The sequence below is a fragment of the Odocoileus virginianus genome, chromosome 7 (assembly GCF_023699985.2).
Source record: "Odocoileus virginianus isolate 20LAN1187 ecotype Illinois chromosome 7, Ovbor_1.2, whole genome shotgun sequence".
Classification (NCBI taxonomy): domain Eukaryota; kingdom Metazoa; phylum Chordata; class Mammalia; order Artiodactyla; family Cervidae; genus Odocoileus; species Odocoileus virginianus.
This window is the reverse complement of record NC_069680.1, coordinates 29,768,049-29,785,083: the sequence shown is the minus strand read 5'-3', so window position 1 is coordinate 29,785,083 and position 17,035 is coordinate 29,768,049.

Here is a 17,035-nt window from a genome sequence, read left to right as displayed (position 1 = left end):
CAAGTCTTTGAAAGTGAACAATATACCCCAAAACTAAACTGAATTGCAAGGGTTAAGCTATGATTTTCTTGGGTTGTTATAGAAATACCGTGTGTCTTGGAGTGGACATCTTCACAGGCAGGTGTGCCCTCAAGGTGCTATCTGGTGATGCTCCAGGAGTCCTGATGGTCAGCAATCTTGTCTCTTTCCTAAAGAGCATGAAAATGTTTCCTAAGCCAGATGGAGAGTAGGAATCCTTCCTCTGAATATAATAATTGAAAATCAAGTTTCCAGTATCCACTTCTGGGTTTAGGTTTTGCAGGACAGGCACAGTCAATGACCCCAAGAACAATGCCCAGCCAGTCATGTGAGAGGCGGTTAAGTGTCCCCCTCTACATGCAACAGTCATGGCATTTTAATGAAGGGAGTTGGTAGGTTCGCTGTTTCTTATCCTCATGTTTTACACCACAGAGTCTCCACTTGGCGGTTCGGTCACTGAAATCACAAATGAAGTGAATTTAATGGTCCACGTTTGATCCCCAGAGATGAGCATGGCAGTTTTGCTGGTTCAACCCTTAGGCAGGCTTTTGTTGAACCTATCTACTTTTCTAGAACTCAGAAGACAGAGCCATTGACGAGATGGTTCTAGAGGATCAAAGAAGTCCAGCCTCATCACCACACATGGTGCCTGGTGCTAAGTTACCACTGTGATGGCTGCGGGAAACCTCCTTGCCCCCGTTAGAGGATAGAGGGGCTTATCCTCGGGGTTTACCTCACCACTGCACCAGCTGCGGGTCCTTGCTTAAAGACTTCCAGGCAAAGCGCTTACAGTTCCCAAGCCACTGACACTTGCAGCTCACTGTAATTTATTGAATACCGTCCAAAGAGCAAACACAGGGTTTATACTGGTGGCGTTCTAGTTGGGTTGTAAATGTTTGCCATTTACCGAGAGAAGACAAGAGTGTGACAGGGACATCAGGGGAGACCGAGCGAGGGACAGGGAGGGGTTCCGAGATACAAGGATGCAGAAAGGGGAACGGAGGGCTCAGCTCTCCTGGTGGCGTGGGGCCTGGCGATTGCACTGGCTGTCAGGTTCGTGTCTGAGTTTGCCGCTCATTCGCTCTCAGCTCCCTTCGCTGGAGGCTCGGCTAAGAACACTCCCACTTTGCCAAGTCGCCTCAGTCACCTCCTCGCTCCTCTCCCTGGGCCCACCTGAGAGCCTGGCTCGGAGAGGGGTCTGTTTCTCTGTCCCTAAGGAGACGTTAGGAATGTCCGCTTTCTTCATCCTGTAACCAGAGGATCCGACATAGACTCAACAATCTTGGGGGAGGTGAGGAGGGGTGATTGAGGTTGTTAGAACCTCATTAAAACAGGCATTTCTTTGGTTCTTGCTGAGGAGAAGGATTTTTATCAAAAATGTTGTTCAGTCACTAAGTTGTGTCTGGCTGTTTGGACTGCAGCACATTAGGCTTCCCTGTCTTTCACTATCTCCCGGAGTTTGCTTAAACTCATGTCCATTGACTGAGGTTATTTCAATGCATAAACAAAATCAATCATTTGATGAACTTTAGTCACTAAGCCATGTCTGAATCTTTTGTGACCCCATGGACTATAGCCTGCCAGGCTCCTCTGTCTATGAGATTTCCCAGGCAATAATACTGGAGTGGGTTGCCATTTCCACTTCCAGAGGATCTTCTCAACCCAAGAATAGAACCTACGTCTCCCGCATTGGTAGGCGGGTTCTTAACCATTAAGTCACTGGGGATGACCTCGTTAGCAAAGAGCAAATGAAATCTGCAATGAGACATCATGACGTGCCTATCCAAATGTCAAAATAAAAACACAGTGATGTTATCAAATGCTGGCATGGATGATGAAAAATGAATCACTCATACATCACAAGTAGGAACTGAAAATGGCACAGCCATTCTGGAAGTCAGTCTGACAGTGTCTTAAGAAGTAGACATGCAATTATCACACAATTCAGCAACTGGACTCCTGGCCAGAGAAATGAAGAACTGCACACAAACACGTGTAGCAGATTTACTTATAAGAGCACAAAACTGGAAACAGCCCTGTTGTCCTTCAACAGCTGGATGGTCAGACAAAATATGTACATGGAATACTGCTCAGCAATAAAAAGAGGACAGTGCACATAACACACTAATGTGGGTGGGTCTCAAGGGAATGCTGAGGGAAGAAAACCTCTCTGGATTACATATGAGGTTGCATAGGATTCTCTTTGTATAACATTCTTGAAGTAACAAAATTATAGAGATGGTGAGAGGAGTAGGGCTTTCTAGGTATTAGAGAGAGACCAGAATTTGTGGTTACAGGAGGGAAGCAGTGGAAACCTAGAACAGACTGGCATCCTGACAATGCTAATGGTTAGTTATAGGAAACTGTGCATGGAAATGGTGGCTTAGAACCCTACACACACAGACACACACACGCACAGAAAAGAGTGAACATAAAACTGATTATATATACATATATATATGTATATACATAAACTCTATGGCTCACATCCTTGTCGGTTTTCTGGTTTTAATACTGTACTATAATTGTAGAGAGTTTATCCATTGGAGAGAATGAGGTGAGGTCTACCTGAGACCTTTCTAACAATTTTGCAATCACCTGTGAATCTGTAATGATTTTAAACAAAGAAAGAGTGAGAAAGAGAGAAGGAAAGAAAGAGAGAGAAAGAGGGCAGAAAAAGAGAGAGAAGGAGAAAGAAGGGGAGGAGAGAGACCAAAGAACAGATGCATCAAATGGCCACTTGGTCCAGGCAGTGCTCACAGGGATGGGCTTGTGATGAAGCAGAACATCAGCGCATGCGCCTAACCCCGTCACTTACTGGGGGACACCGGCCTCCACCATCAGCGCATGCGCAGAGACCCTATGACCTACGGCGAGGCGCTAGCCTCCAACATCGGCGCATGCGCCGAGACCCCCGTCACTTACCGGGAGGCAAAGGGCTCCAACATCAGCGCATGCGCTGAGGCCCCATCACTTACTGGGAGGCAACAGTTTCCAGTTTGTTCATTACGTGGCAATTACCAAGCGAAGTTCATATCTTCATGGAAACAGGTTATCCATGAACAAAGGGTCGTTAGAACAGGCATCTCTTTGGTTCTTGCTGGGGAGAAGGGCTTTTACCAAGAATCACTGGCCTTGGGACTTCCCTGGTGCTACGGTGGCCAATACCCTGCGCTCCCAGAGCGGGGGGCCTGGGAACGAGATCCCACGTGCCACAACTGAGTTTGCATGCACGATGAAGACCCGACACAGCTAAACGAATAATAAAAACATTTAAAAATAATTATTCAGCTTAAAAATGTTCTTATTTCAACAAAGAGGCTCATAATTTAAAACGTCTTAGATATAAATGAAATGACATGAACCCCTGTGAACATACTGTGGTGACTAGAGGTGGAATTTAAAGGCAGTGGAGATGCTATCTGCAGCGGACTCAGATATCATCTTGCTAACCCTGGGGCCAAGCGACCACCCTACCAAGTTATTCTACTTTTTCAGGGGCTGAAAGTAGAAAGAGCTGATGAAAAATAGGAGGCCCCTGCCGTGTGCAGCAACTTTCTTTCCTGCTCTTATAATTTCAAAAGAGGTGTATTGATATTTGGGTCAGAGTTTTGAGAATGTTGTAGTTGCCTAGACTCAAAATCTTGTACTGCTGGTTATGAGCCACTTGTGTTGTCATGAAATAGGGTTAGAGAGCTGCAACCAGCACTTTAAAAAAAAAATGAGATTAGATTGACTAAAATAGAAAATATTAAAGACTTTGGTTTATACTAGGGAAAAGTAGAGCTTCCCAGGTGGCACTAGTGGTAAATAAACTGCCTGCCAATGCCCGAGGTGCAAGAGATGCAGGTTCGATCCCTGGGTCAGGAAGATCCCCTGGAGGAGGGCGTGGCAGCCCCCTCCAGTCTTCTTGCCTGGAGAATCCCATGGACAGAGGAGGCTACAGTCCATAAGGTCACAAAGAGTGGGACTTGGCTGAAGTGACCTAGCACACACACAGAGAAAAGTAGTGCTTTGTGAAACTTTTTAGTTAGTGTGTGTGTGTGTGTGTGTGTGTGTGTGTGTGTACACACTGATGAATGATGTCAAAAAAGATTAAAAACAATTATAAAATATCTATTGCAGACAATATATGTGTCTAAGAAGCAGATTGACTTCTCACACATTTTTAATTTACCCAATTCTGCTTCTGAATTTAAATTTATTGAGAGTCAGTATGCCTGTGTTAGCATATTAAATATTGAGTTTGAAGATCCTTGTGAAAGTTCAGTGCGGTGATGTTTATATAAGGACTCTGTAAACTCTAAAGCTTGGCCCAGATGTGAGGGCTTCTGCTACCGACACTCTTGGAAAACTGAGGCTGTTCTAAAGGGCATTGTTTTTAAGCACCTGGTGCTCTGTGTATTGGAGGCCTAAGAAGGCAGAACATCTCAGTGGCACAGTTCAAAATCCAAGTTCTAAGTTCGCACCGTGTCCGAGAGATGGGCTCAGCCACCCACTAATTGTTTACTGTTTCGGGAAGTGATCTTGCTGTCAATCTCCAGTGGCGTCGCAGCTTTCCGGGCTGTTCCTCCTGCTGCTGACAGAGCCCATCCTCCAGGAAGCAACAGGCTCGCCCTGGGAAGCATGCATTTGCTGCTCCTCTCCCTGCCCTTGTATCCTCGGCCAGTGGGGGTGGGGTCGAGGGCACAGTGCCAGCCACAGGGGATAACAGTCTGATGAGACCCCCCGGCATCCACAGGGCTGGCTGCATTGCCTCACATCCCGACATTCTGGCTGAAGCCTCCGTGGGGCGTGCCGGCTGTCTGGGGAGATCACAGATGTATGATCTGATGGGGCGACAGCCAGTCTTTGGCCAGCACTCTGAGAACCTTTCTCTCTCCAACTCCCCTAAGCTGCTAGACGGTGAGACACTGCAGCATCTCCCATTTGACAGAGGGGAAAACTAAGGCTTAGAGGGACCAAGACAATCCCTTTCTTCACAGAATCAGTGCCTGATCACGTCCAAATTCCAAACCACGTATTCTCCCTATGTGGCCTAGTTCACTTCCATATCGGTGCTTTGGGCAACTTGTGAATGTCATCACAGGACACTGACTAGTCACCCTGGAGACTGAAGGCCCTCGCACACTAAAAACATAAATGTAATCGTGTCCACAATCTCTTAAGAAAGCCAAGTATTTAATTTCCCATTATTTTCCAAGAGACTCCAAGTTCATGTCTATGACATTACTCATGCATGACATTCCAAGGTAATAGGTAAAGCATGTGCCAGATGCACTCGAAAACTGAGAGAAATAAAGCATGAAAGGATGACATGTTCAAGGTCACAGGGAAAACTGCCCAAAGCCATGACCCAGCATGCAGGACCCACTGAACCAGGCAAGAGGGCCCGAGAGGGCCTTGGAAATTCCCTCTGATCTGAACTGAATGACGGGGCTTACTCACCGCTCACTGCCCTTTGTTTATATTTATCCTCCAAGTCCATGAAGCATATTTTTGGAGAAGCTACAGTGTTCCAGGCGACACTAGCGGTAAAGAATCTGCCTGCCAACGCAGGAGACACAAGAGACTTGGGTACAACCCCTGGGTTGGGAAGATCCCCTGGAGAAGGAGATGGCATCCCACTCCAGTATTCTTGCCTGGAGAATCCCATGGACAGAGGAGCCTGGTGGCCTACAGTCCAAGGGATCACAAAGAGTTGGACATGACTGAGAATCTGAGCACAAAAACACTCATGTAATTTTTAAGACTATATATGACAAAATATGCTTTATCTCAGGCTCCTGCGAATCAATATCAAACACTGTCTCTTGAACCCTTTTCTGGCTTTTGCTTCTGCAAGGAATGCCATGTTGATGAACTAGAGACATCCCATGAAATCTACTTTTACTGTCAGTTAATATGGTGGTACTTCGGTGAGTGGGGGAGGAGTATAATAAGGGCGGCATGGACTCCATCATGTGTGCATGAACACAGAAGCCCTGATGGCCTTGAGTTCCCTGGGACGTGAGCTCCTGTCTTTAGGCTGTATGGACACCGATTCCACTAGAGCTGAGATGTAGAACAGAAGTCTCTGGAGCAAACCCCTAGGGGATAGTCTTTACCACCTGCTTTGAGTGGTCCCGGAGCTTCTTCCCAGGAGGACTTGCACCAACGTGACCGCCTCTACTTGCTGCTACACCACAGGTCTGTGTCCGCATTCCTGCATTTGGAGTGACGAACACAGTTGTGCGGCTCCGCTGGTGAAGAATCTGCTGTAGTGCGGGAGACCTGGGTTCGATCCCTGGGTTGGGAAGATCCCCTGGAGAGGGGAAAGACTACCCACTCCAGTATTCTGGCCTGGAGAATTGCATGGGCGAGTCCGCAGGGTCACAAAGAGTCAGATATGACTGAGCGACTTTCACTTTCACTTTCACACAGTTTTGCTGATGGCTCAGACAGTAAAGTGTCTGCCTGCAATGTGGGAAACCCAGGTTTGATCCCTAGGTGGAGAAGATCCCCTGAAGCAGGAAATGGCAGCCCACTCCAGTACTCTCACCTGGAAAATCCCGTGGACAGAGGAAGCTGGCAGGCTGTAGGCTGTGGGGTCTCAGAGAGTCACACACTACTGAGTGACTTTGCTTTCCCTTTCACAGAGTTTTGCTCATCACCATCCCCTCTGAATTACAGCTACTAATAGCATTGCTTTATGAGGGCTTCCCTGGTGGCCTCATAAGAATCCACATGCAATGCAGGAGACCACCTGCTATGTAGGAGACACAGGTTCGACCCCTGGGTCAGGAAGATGCCCTGGAGAAGGAAATGGTAACCCACTCCAGCATTCTTGCCTGGAAAATTCCATGGACAGAGGAGCTTGGTGGGCTACAGTCCATGGTCTTGCAAGACTTAGTGACTAAACCATCCATAGCACCATAAGGTCACAGAGGTTTCCTCGGGAAGCAGACATAAAATGCTCTGGCCCTTTGCCATGCAAAGCCAACCTGACTTTCTTTCATGTGGATACACTCATTCCAGCCCAGAAGCTCTTTTTGTGCAATAACATTTCCTTACAGTGGATTAACTTTAAGATGAAAGCCACACTCATTTATTTTTCATGTTGATCCATTGCGAATGAAAGCCTCCCTTGGAAAAATTCAGTAATATGTGTCCCCTCGCAGATTTCAGTCAAGCCCACAACAGCCTGTGCTTCCCTGGAGCGTTGGGGTCCTAGATTGTGCGTCTAATGAGGGCTTGGAGACCGTGGGTGGCACTGGCTCACCAATGCCCTCAGCTCCCTTAACGGACAGCGTGCCCAGAGAGGCTGGCTCTGCAGACGGTGCCCACGGCTGGCGGCCACGTGTCCCAACTCCCTGGACATGCACACATCGAGTTGCAGGGCGCGCCTGGGTGCTTTCGGCCTCCTGGGCTGCCATTCACCATCTGACGTTCACCCTTGATCTGTGTTTTCCAAACTTCACAACAAAACTTCAAGAAAAAACTATTAGCTGCAAATTAGATATTCTGGTGGAAGCCTAGAATTATTTTTCAGGACAGAGGGCTCAATTTCCCGCTCTCAGGTGTATGATTAAAATCAATTAAATCACTCTTCCAATGTCAGCCGCAAGATTCTCCTGACAAATGAAATTATGCGAGGAAAGTGTTCTCTGCACTCTTCAGCCCTTCTCAGCCGAGCTCTCACCGCAGAGGAGATCAAACTGCTCAGCTCGGGGATTTCGGAGGTATTTTCCATAAGAACAGGAGCAATCCCTGGACCCCAATGTAAGTCAACGGGGAGTCTCTGGTGACCAGATTTGATGGCCTCTGTACGTGGAGATAGATTCACCACTAACGAACAGGAAACGCAAGACTGCGGGAAATTTAACCATTTGGGGGCTAAGCCAGGCTTCTTTACATAAATTAATGTTTTCTTGGCAGGAATATGAACGGGCCCTTCAAATTCAGGATGTAACCTTTGCATGTCTCTTTTTATGCATAAGATGGTCCTGGGTGAATTTTTCCTACTGAAAAACTCTGTCTTATCAGCCCCGGGAGGTTGCTGATGGATTTTAAGCCAAACACAGAGGCACAGAAAGGCTTCCCTCCTTACAGAGGGTCTGGAGGTTGAGCACAATGCAGCCAGGGCTCCTGCTGAAAAAACCAAGCCAGGGAAGGCTTTGCCAGGGAGTATAAAGGAGGCTATTTCCATGGACATCTGCAGTTGAGACACCAAGATTTCTCATTGTTGGAGATGCTCAGATGTGGCTCACACTACCTTCAGCACGTTATTTACCTCTTAATTTGTTAAAACATATGGGCTTAGGTGTGACTTTTGCCCAAGAGACGCTCGTCGATATTATATGCTCAATTGGTCTGGCTTTTTTTTTTCTCCCATTGAGGATTGAGCAAATGTTTGCCGCCTTCCGGAAGTTTCCCTCACGTCCTTCCTCCCTCCCTCTCTCCCCACCCCACCTCATGGGTGAGAGGCGTGTTCCGGGATGTCCTTCATGCCTCCTCTCTGGGCCGGGATCCAGGACATCACAGGGGAGCAGGATCCGAAGGAGGGCCTCCGGGTCCTCAGGTGCCTGGCTGGACAGTTCCTGCGCTTCCCTCCTCCCAGCCCCGCCCAGCCCACGAGCATCTTTCTCTGCTCCAGTCTGAACCCACCCTTCACATCGAGGCCAGTACTGTGATCACAGTGTCACCCCTCAGTCCCCTCCCCCGTCTCACGTCTCACTCCATCAGCACGTCCGGGGCCTCCTGCAGGAGGCCACACCTCACAATGCTGGCCCTGAGGCCATCATCACTGGCCCTCCCCTCGCCAGGTCATACAGCCTACCCAGGTGCCCACTGCTGTTCTCACCATGGTCCTCTGCCATCGCCCTTCTGTCTGGAACACCCACCCTTGGGTCCCTCTTGAGAACTCCTAGCCCTTTCCAGGCAGATGCCTGTGAAGATGTGTGCCCTAGCGGGCAGACTCCGGGGTGAACCTGACCATGACCTTTGGCTCTAAAACTCACTTGGCCATTCCTAAGGCTTCATCTCCTCAGGATGACACTGATGACGTGTGCTCATCCCCTGGTCATGAGGATGAAATGACACCATCAGTCTCAGTGGACCCTTGACCCAGGGTCCACTGTGGGCTGGGTAACTTCTCAAAGGTTCTACTGAGGTCTCCACATGTCACATGCTCTTGAGCCCTCCCACACAACCCCAGGCAGTTGGGCACTGCTTTCTTTGCACATTTTTGTTATCGAGCTCCATGGTACTTATCTCTTATCTCGAAGGTTCTGGAAGGCAGGGGCCTTTGCTGTATGAGTTATTATTTTTCATGATATCAAGCAGTGCCTGGCACCTGATGAGTGTCAGTAAGAGCTTTCTATTGAGGAAAGCAAATAAATGAACATTGCATTTTCTGAAATTTCAAACTTTATTATGAAATTAGATTTCTTCACTTTAGATCTGAATATTTTAAGAATATTTGCTTTAGTAGAAGCCCAGCTGATGGTATTCACAGGTCAGATTCAAAGCCTTCTTTGTTGGGCAAACTGAGGCCATGGTAATGGTGCTGACCACTTTCTCCTATCCCAAGGCCAGTCGTAACAAAGTCCTCTGACTCATCCTGCAGATATGTCCTGAATCCAACTGCTTGCTGCCGCTGCCTAGGCTTAGCTGCCTTCCCCATCCCCTTTGTGTCTACAGGCTTGTATCAAGAGCTCACCCCCATAACCATCTCCCCGCTTCCGTTCTTGCCCACACTGGATTCTGCTGTATCCACTCTCCCCTGGAAGTTCTCTCCCTTGCTAAATCCCATGATAGGTCTGCATCACTTTTGCAGTGAAATTCAAACACCTGATCCTGGGTCAAAAAATTGTTTCATCAACAGTGAATCTGCACATCTTTCCATTGTCTCATTTGCACATTTGCATTTCTTCTACTGTGCACTTAACTTCATGTATTCATGAGGGTCATGGTTCAACTCGGACATCGGTGGGCTGTAAACCATCTTCAAGAACTGTTTACAGAGGAATTAGGTTAGTCCTTCTTGGTCATCTGCCTCTGGCTTTTCCATAGAGTTGAAGAGCTTTTAGTTTTTAATTTTTAAGCAGTTATACTTTTTATATTATCATCTGATTTCTGCAAGTAGCTAAATATTTAGAAAGTCCTCAGATACCTCAACATTATGAAAATATTTTCTGCTTTTATACTTTGTGGTGTTGGAGAGGACTCTTGAGAGTCCCTTGGACTGCAAGGAGATCAAACCAGTCAATCCTAAAAGAAATCAACCTTGAATATTCATTGGAAGGACTGATGCTGAAGCTGAAGCTCCAATACTTTGGCCACCTGATGTGAAGAGCCGAAAAACCCTGATGCTGGGCAAGACTGAGGGCAGGAGAAGAAGGGGACAACAGAGGATGAGATGGTTGGATGGCATCACCGACTCAGTGGACATGAGTTTGAGCAAGCTCTGGGAGATGGTGAAGGATAGGGAAGCCTGGTGTGCTGCAGTCCATGGAGTTGCAAACAGTCAGACATAGCTGAGCGATTGAGCAATAGCAACAAAAGTTAATCTTAGTTAAGTAGTTTTCATAAGGGCTTATTAAATCAACTAGTCTTTACCTGTTGATTTAAAAATCCCATTGTCCTTTTCAAATTCTACATTTCCCTCTGCTTTTAGAGGTTTTACTCTAATGCATCAATGCATCTTTTTTCTCTAGCCCTGCACCATACTGTTAATTGTTGCATCTCAATAATTAGTCTTAACATTCTCCACTAGTGTTTCTTCCCTTTAAAGATGTCCTTATATGATTCTTCTGTGTCTATTCTGCCAGGTGGATTTTAGAAGAATTTTGTGTAGTTCTCTAATCATCCCCAAAATAACTTTCCTGGAAAAGAATATCACTCAATAAAAAAAAGGAAGAAAACATTGATACACTGCAGCGTGGATAAATCTCAAAGTAATTATTCTGCATGAAAGAAGGCAGACCAAAAAAAAAAAAGAAAAGAAACAGAGAGAGAGAGAGAGAGAGAGAGAAGAGATGAGTATATGCTATGTGATTCCATTTATTTAAAATTCAGCAAATGCACTATAGAGGGAGGGAAAGCAGACCATGGTTGTCTGAGAATGGAGTTGGGTGGGGGCTGTGGAAGAGACAGACCACAAAGGGACACCAGGAAGCTTTGGAGGACAGTGAATATGTACATTATCTTGATTGTGAGGTGCACATCTGTGAAAACTTGCTGCTTTAAATATATACTGTTTATTGTATGTAAGTTGTGCCTCATTAGAACTCTTTTGAAACTCTTTTTGAAACTCTCTTGGTTGATGGACCAAGAAAAAAAATCAAACAAGGAGGATTGATATCTTGACAGTAGCGTGCTTTCATTTGGATCAGCAGGTTTGTAGTTTTTAAACATGGGCCCTGCACCTTTCTAGTTAACTTTATTCTATGGTACTAGATTCATTGTTTTATTTGTAAATGGATCCTTTTTATTATTTTAGTTTCTGCTGGTTATTGCAGATGCATGAGAAAGTACATTTGAATTATTTAAGATTTTAAAAGCATATGCATTCTGCTTGCTAAAAAAAAAAACAAAAGAAGAAAATCTTATCACTTAGTTTTATAACCTGAAATCATTGATTTGATTACTTTGTTTTTTATGTGCATAAGTTACACACATTTTATTAGGACTTTTTCCCGTATTCTTCTTTTTTCAGGTAATACTCCATTTATAGTTATTATAAAATATTGACTATATTCCCCATGTTGTATAATATATGCTTAGAGCTTATTTCATACCTAATAACTTGTACCTCTTATCCCCCACACACACCCTTATATTACCCCTCACCTTCTCTCCCCTCATCGTTAGTCGCTAGCTTGTTCTCTATATGTATGAGTCTGTTGAAGCCATTATTCTTAAATGTTTATTTTATGATTGATCACCTTACCGAACACCCTTATTAGTTCCAATTAGCTTTCCAGGAGATACTTTCTATTTCACTGGCAAATGAATTCTTAGCAAAGGACCATGGTATGTGCCCATATATGTTATTTTGTCTCTTCCTTTCTGGAGATTATTCTTCTTCGGTCAGCTCTTACATTGGGTTGGACAAAAGGTTGGTTCAGTCTCCTTCCGTAAGATCTTAGAGAGAAACCGGACCATGGCTTTGGTCTGTGGCAATGACTAGAATTTTCTCAAAGTGTTACAGTTAAGTGAAGGAAATACACACTTTACTCCGTTCTTCATTTTCATGGAAATGTCTTACACTTTTTACACTACCTACTTGATCAATTACAGAGCTAAGATGTCCCCAAACACCAAGGAATTATACATTCAGTCTTACTATTCTGCCTTGATATTGGGAATAGGCACTAAATTTTTTCTGATATTTCTTAGATATCTAACAAATAATAACTATTTTTTGTTTTCTTTCATCTGCTGATATGATAACTTATGCTAATAAGTTCTGTTCACAGTAGTACATCTTTCTTTTCTAGAAGGATGTTATTCTATTAGTATTATTCTACTCATACAGTATTAGAAAGTATATATTGGAGTATTATTGCTATTCTACTTCTTTAATATGAAAAGTACACTTCTAGTATACTTATTTTTTAGGATTTTCTTATCTATGATCAAAAGTAACACTGGTCGATAGTTTTACTTCTGTGTTTGTATGTAGTTGTGAGTGGGGGGTGGGAGTGTGTGTGTGATCTCTTTGGATTTAGATCTTATAGTTTAGTCTTATAAAATGAATGAAATGAATAATAAAATGAATCTAGAAGTTTTTGGTTTCTCATAAGATCTGCAATATTTGATGAAACATGGGCGGGGGTGACATCCATGTTCATAGAACAGACCCAGGCCAGTCAGACCCAGAGCCTGAAAGAACTGGAGCAGAATTGGGAGCTGTGAGGGTTAGAGGGGTTCTGGAAGCCTTAATCGCTGGACTGGGGTGTTGCCAGGGGTCCCGGGAAGGGGCCAAGGCTTTGGGGCGTGAGGAGGCACAGGGACTGTGGTGTCAAGCTAGAGATTTTATCAGCAGGCAAGGAGTGTTTTAACAACAGTGTGCGTGCTGAAGACGAATTTTTTTTCAATTTCTTTCATTATTATTGGATTACTCGGGTTTTGTTTCTTCCTATTTTTCCTAAAATATTTCATTGAAATTATTGAATTTTTTAGCATGAATCTGTGCACAGCAATCTTTTATAGTTTATTAAAATTGCCATGGTGCATATTTGTTTATGTTTTTACCTTTTCTTATTATACTACAGGATTTTGTCCATTTGATGAGATTTTTAAAAAATGTTTATCACACCAGCCCTTTGAATTGTCATTTACATCTTTTTGTTTTCTGAATTATTCATATCTGCTCTTATTTTTTTAATTGATTTTGCAATTTTAATTATGAAACACTTCAAATATAACACTTAGTGCTAAGAATAATATGATGCATGGCTATTGAGGTGCCACTCAGATATTAAAAAATGTGAACTTTTGCTATATTCACTTCTAATCTTAATTTTTTCATAAAATAAGCCTTTATATGTATAGTTAAAGCTGTCATTATCCTCACTACTGCCATTTAAGGGCAATTACACCCTCGGAATAATTGGGTATCCATTCATCCTGATCAGATGTATATACTGGGTTGCCAAGTAATTCGTTAGTGTTTTTCCATAACATCTTACAGATAAACCCAAACAAACTTTTTGGCCAACCCAGTACATATTCATGCACATCCATTGATAATAAATGTGTGCGTGCTTTTGAAGTTTGCGTAAATGGAAAGATACACTGAAGATTCTTTCAAACTTAGTTTTTCACTTAGTATGATTTCAAGATTTATACATGTAGCTTTAGTTCACTTTAACTGGCATACTGTTCTATAATATAACTACAGAGCAACTGATGTGTCTATTTCTCTATAGAGAGTTTGGAAGTTGGTTTCAGCTTTTAGTTCTTGGAAACATGGATACAATTCACATGCTTGTTAAAAAAAAAATAAAGTCCTAATTCACTTGTGTGAGGAATTCTCCAGGATACACCTGGGAGCAGAGCTGCTGGACTGGAAAGTGGCCCATCTTCATCAGAGCTGGATGTTGCCTAACCACGCGACAGTATGATTGCACTGATTCTCACACACAGGGAGGACATGTGAGTTATTGTCCACAGCAGGACACTTTGGGCAGTGAGACTTGTCTCTGGGTTAATTCCACCAGATGCAAAGTGTAACGCCAAGTGGTCCAAGCCAAGCCAGGACACTGCCGACAAGGCTCCCACCCCGCCACATCCTCACAAACCCCATCACTGGATGTTTTAACTTGGCCATCTCTCCTTGCTTCAACAATTGGCATTTCTTGGTTAGCATGAGGTTGAGGAATCTTCTCTCATTGCACAGACACATTAAATGCCCAGCTCTGTCCTCTGTGCTGGGGGTCCTGGAGGGGAGTGAGCAGTGGAAAGAGGCTCTGTGCTCCTAGAGCTCACTTTTTACTGGGGAATCAGATTTTGCCCTTTGCTCTTTCTCTATCATTCTCTGATTGCAGGCAGTGGTAAGCAGTTAAAGGGGGGTCTTGTTGTGCTGTAGAGGTGATGGGCTGGAGGCACCCTTGGATAGTTTCCAGTCATCGGGATAGTTTCTTTGAGAATGACTGAATTAAGTCAAAGTCTTGGTAAGAACGTTTTGGATTCTGAGGCCCCAGAGAGCTTTCTGTATCTGAGAAAAAGGGTCGGAAGCGATTTTGGAGAGAAAGTCAGAGGCCAGGTCCTGTAGGTCTTTAATCATGGTGGAAAATGCTTTTTCCCCAAGGGTGATTGGATAAGTCAGAGAGTTTTAAAGGAAGACCTAAACCATGCCACACGTAGATTTTTATGGTGCTCTGGGGGTGGGTGGAAAGAGGGAGGTTGGGTAAGAATTTCCAGCCCTGGAGGGAGAGGTCTGCGGATAAGATTCCTCGGTATCAGAGAAAGTCAAGTTGTGAGAACTAGTCCAGTTGGGGTTATGTTTTAGAGGCTGAACTAGCATGATTTGCTGAAGGAGTCAAAGTGGACCAAGACTGACTCTGGGATTTTTGACTTGGGCACCTGGGCAAGGTGAATTGTCCTATGAATTATCTGTTCACAATCTTCGTCTGTTTTTCTCTTAGGGTTTAGCTATTTTCTTGGAATGTTACAAGTTTTTCTATTGGCATCTGATGGTCATCATTATCGGTTAAAAGATGTAGGTATCCCTGGGTCTGTAAGAAATCATTTCACCTTAAATGTTGATAAATTTATGGTCTGGGTTTTTCTGTGTTTTGTTGAACATCTTAAAGAAGAAAAAAGTATGAAGCTTCCAAGGCCTTGGGTTTGTTCTTCACATTTAGGTCTAGAGTCCATCTGGAACTTAGGTATATATACGATAAAATGTAGGGGTCAAATTATTTTTTTTCCTATGAGAATGATCACTAGGTTTAGTACTGTTTATTTAAAAAATCCATCATTTCTTTCAATCTGAATGCTATCACTTCATATATTATATATTAAATAGTAGTCAAATATGGATACTCTTAGGGACTTTGTTTCTTATCCCATTAATCCATTTTTCCATTTATGTACAAATAATAAGCCCTGATATCTGGTAGATGTCCCTAAATGCTTTTGCAAAATTTTCTTGGCCCTTGACCCTTGACATACTTGTTACAAATTTTAATGGACAACAAGTTTCCAGGGAAAACCACTCTTGGGATTTTTAGTGAAATTGAACTTTTTTTTTATTAACTCAGTGTTTTTATTAACTGAGAAATTATTTTCTTTCTGGTGCTGAATCTATAATTTTGTGAGCTCTCTGTGTGTTTATTTAGGTCTCAATTCTTCAGTATACTTTTGCATTTCCTTCATAACTGTCTGACATATCTTAGATTTAGATTTATTTATAGATTTTGGCTATTGTAAAATAAGTTTTATTGTATTGTACCTACAATTACTTGTTGCAGGAGTATGGGTGTATTAATTTGGGGGTTAAAATTTGATTCTTGGAAGCTTCTGGAATCTATTAGTTCTCGTAGTGGCTCTGCACTGGTTAGGGTCTTTGTTGCTTAATAAAAATGATGTTAGATGGACTTTTATATACTGTGTTTTATTTTCTAAATCTTTTCCACTTCCCTGGCCGTTCAGACGGTAAAGTGTGCCTGGAATGCGGGAGACCCGGGTTCAATCCCTGGGTCGAGAAGATCTCCTGGAAAAGGAAATGGCAACCCACTCCAGCATTCTTACCTGGAAAATCCCATGGACAGAGGAGCCTGGTGTGCTGCAGTCCATGGGGTCGCAAAGAGTCGGACACGACTGAGCGACTTCACTTGATTTTCTAATCTAGAAGGATATACTGCTTCTGTTGTGTCTTACTCTTAAGCATAATGATAGCTGTAGAATTTTTTGGTAGTTAGGTTAAGGAACATATCTTCATAGTTTGCTGAGGTTTTTTATTAACGTGTGCTGTATATAGTTAATCTTTTTCTAATTGCAGAAAGTTGATCATAGAGTTTTTCCCCTCAAATCTGTTAGCTTAATCAACTTTTTAGCATTAAATCATTTTTACAGGTGTGGAATTAAACCATAATGAGTTTTTAAGAAACAATTCTTTACTTTCTTTTGCCAATTTATTTTTAGTATTTTAAAATCTGAATTTATCAGCAAGCAAAGTCTAAACTTTTCCTTTGTTGTGTAATTCTTATCTCTCTCTTGGTATCAGTTTGAAGCTTGTGTTACTGGAACCTCTCTGAGTCTTCATCTGAGATTCAAATTCATGCTGAGACAGTCAGTGAGATTTTCCTTGAAGTTTCTGGTAAAATTCAAATTCAACTATGAAGCAACCTAGGTCAGAGGATGATGTGTTGGGAGTAGATTTTTAATATTAAATTAAATTTAATTTATTCGTAGATTATTAATAGGTCACTCAGAGTTTCTTTTAATCCTCATGTCAATTTTGAGAATTCTTATGTTCTTAAAAAATAATCCATTTCATTCTAAGTTTTGTAACATATTGATGTAA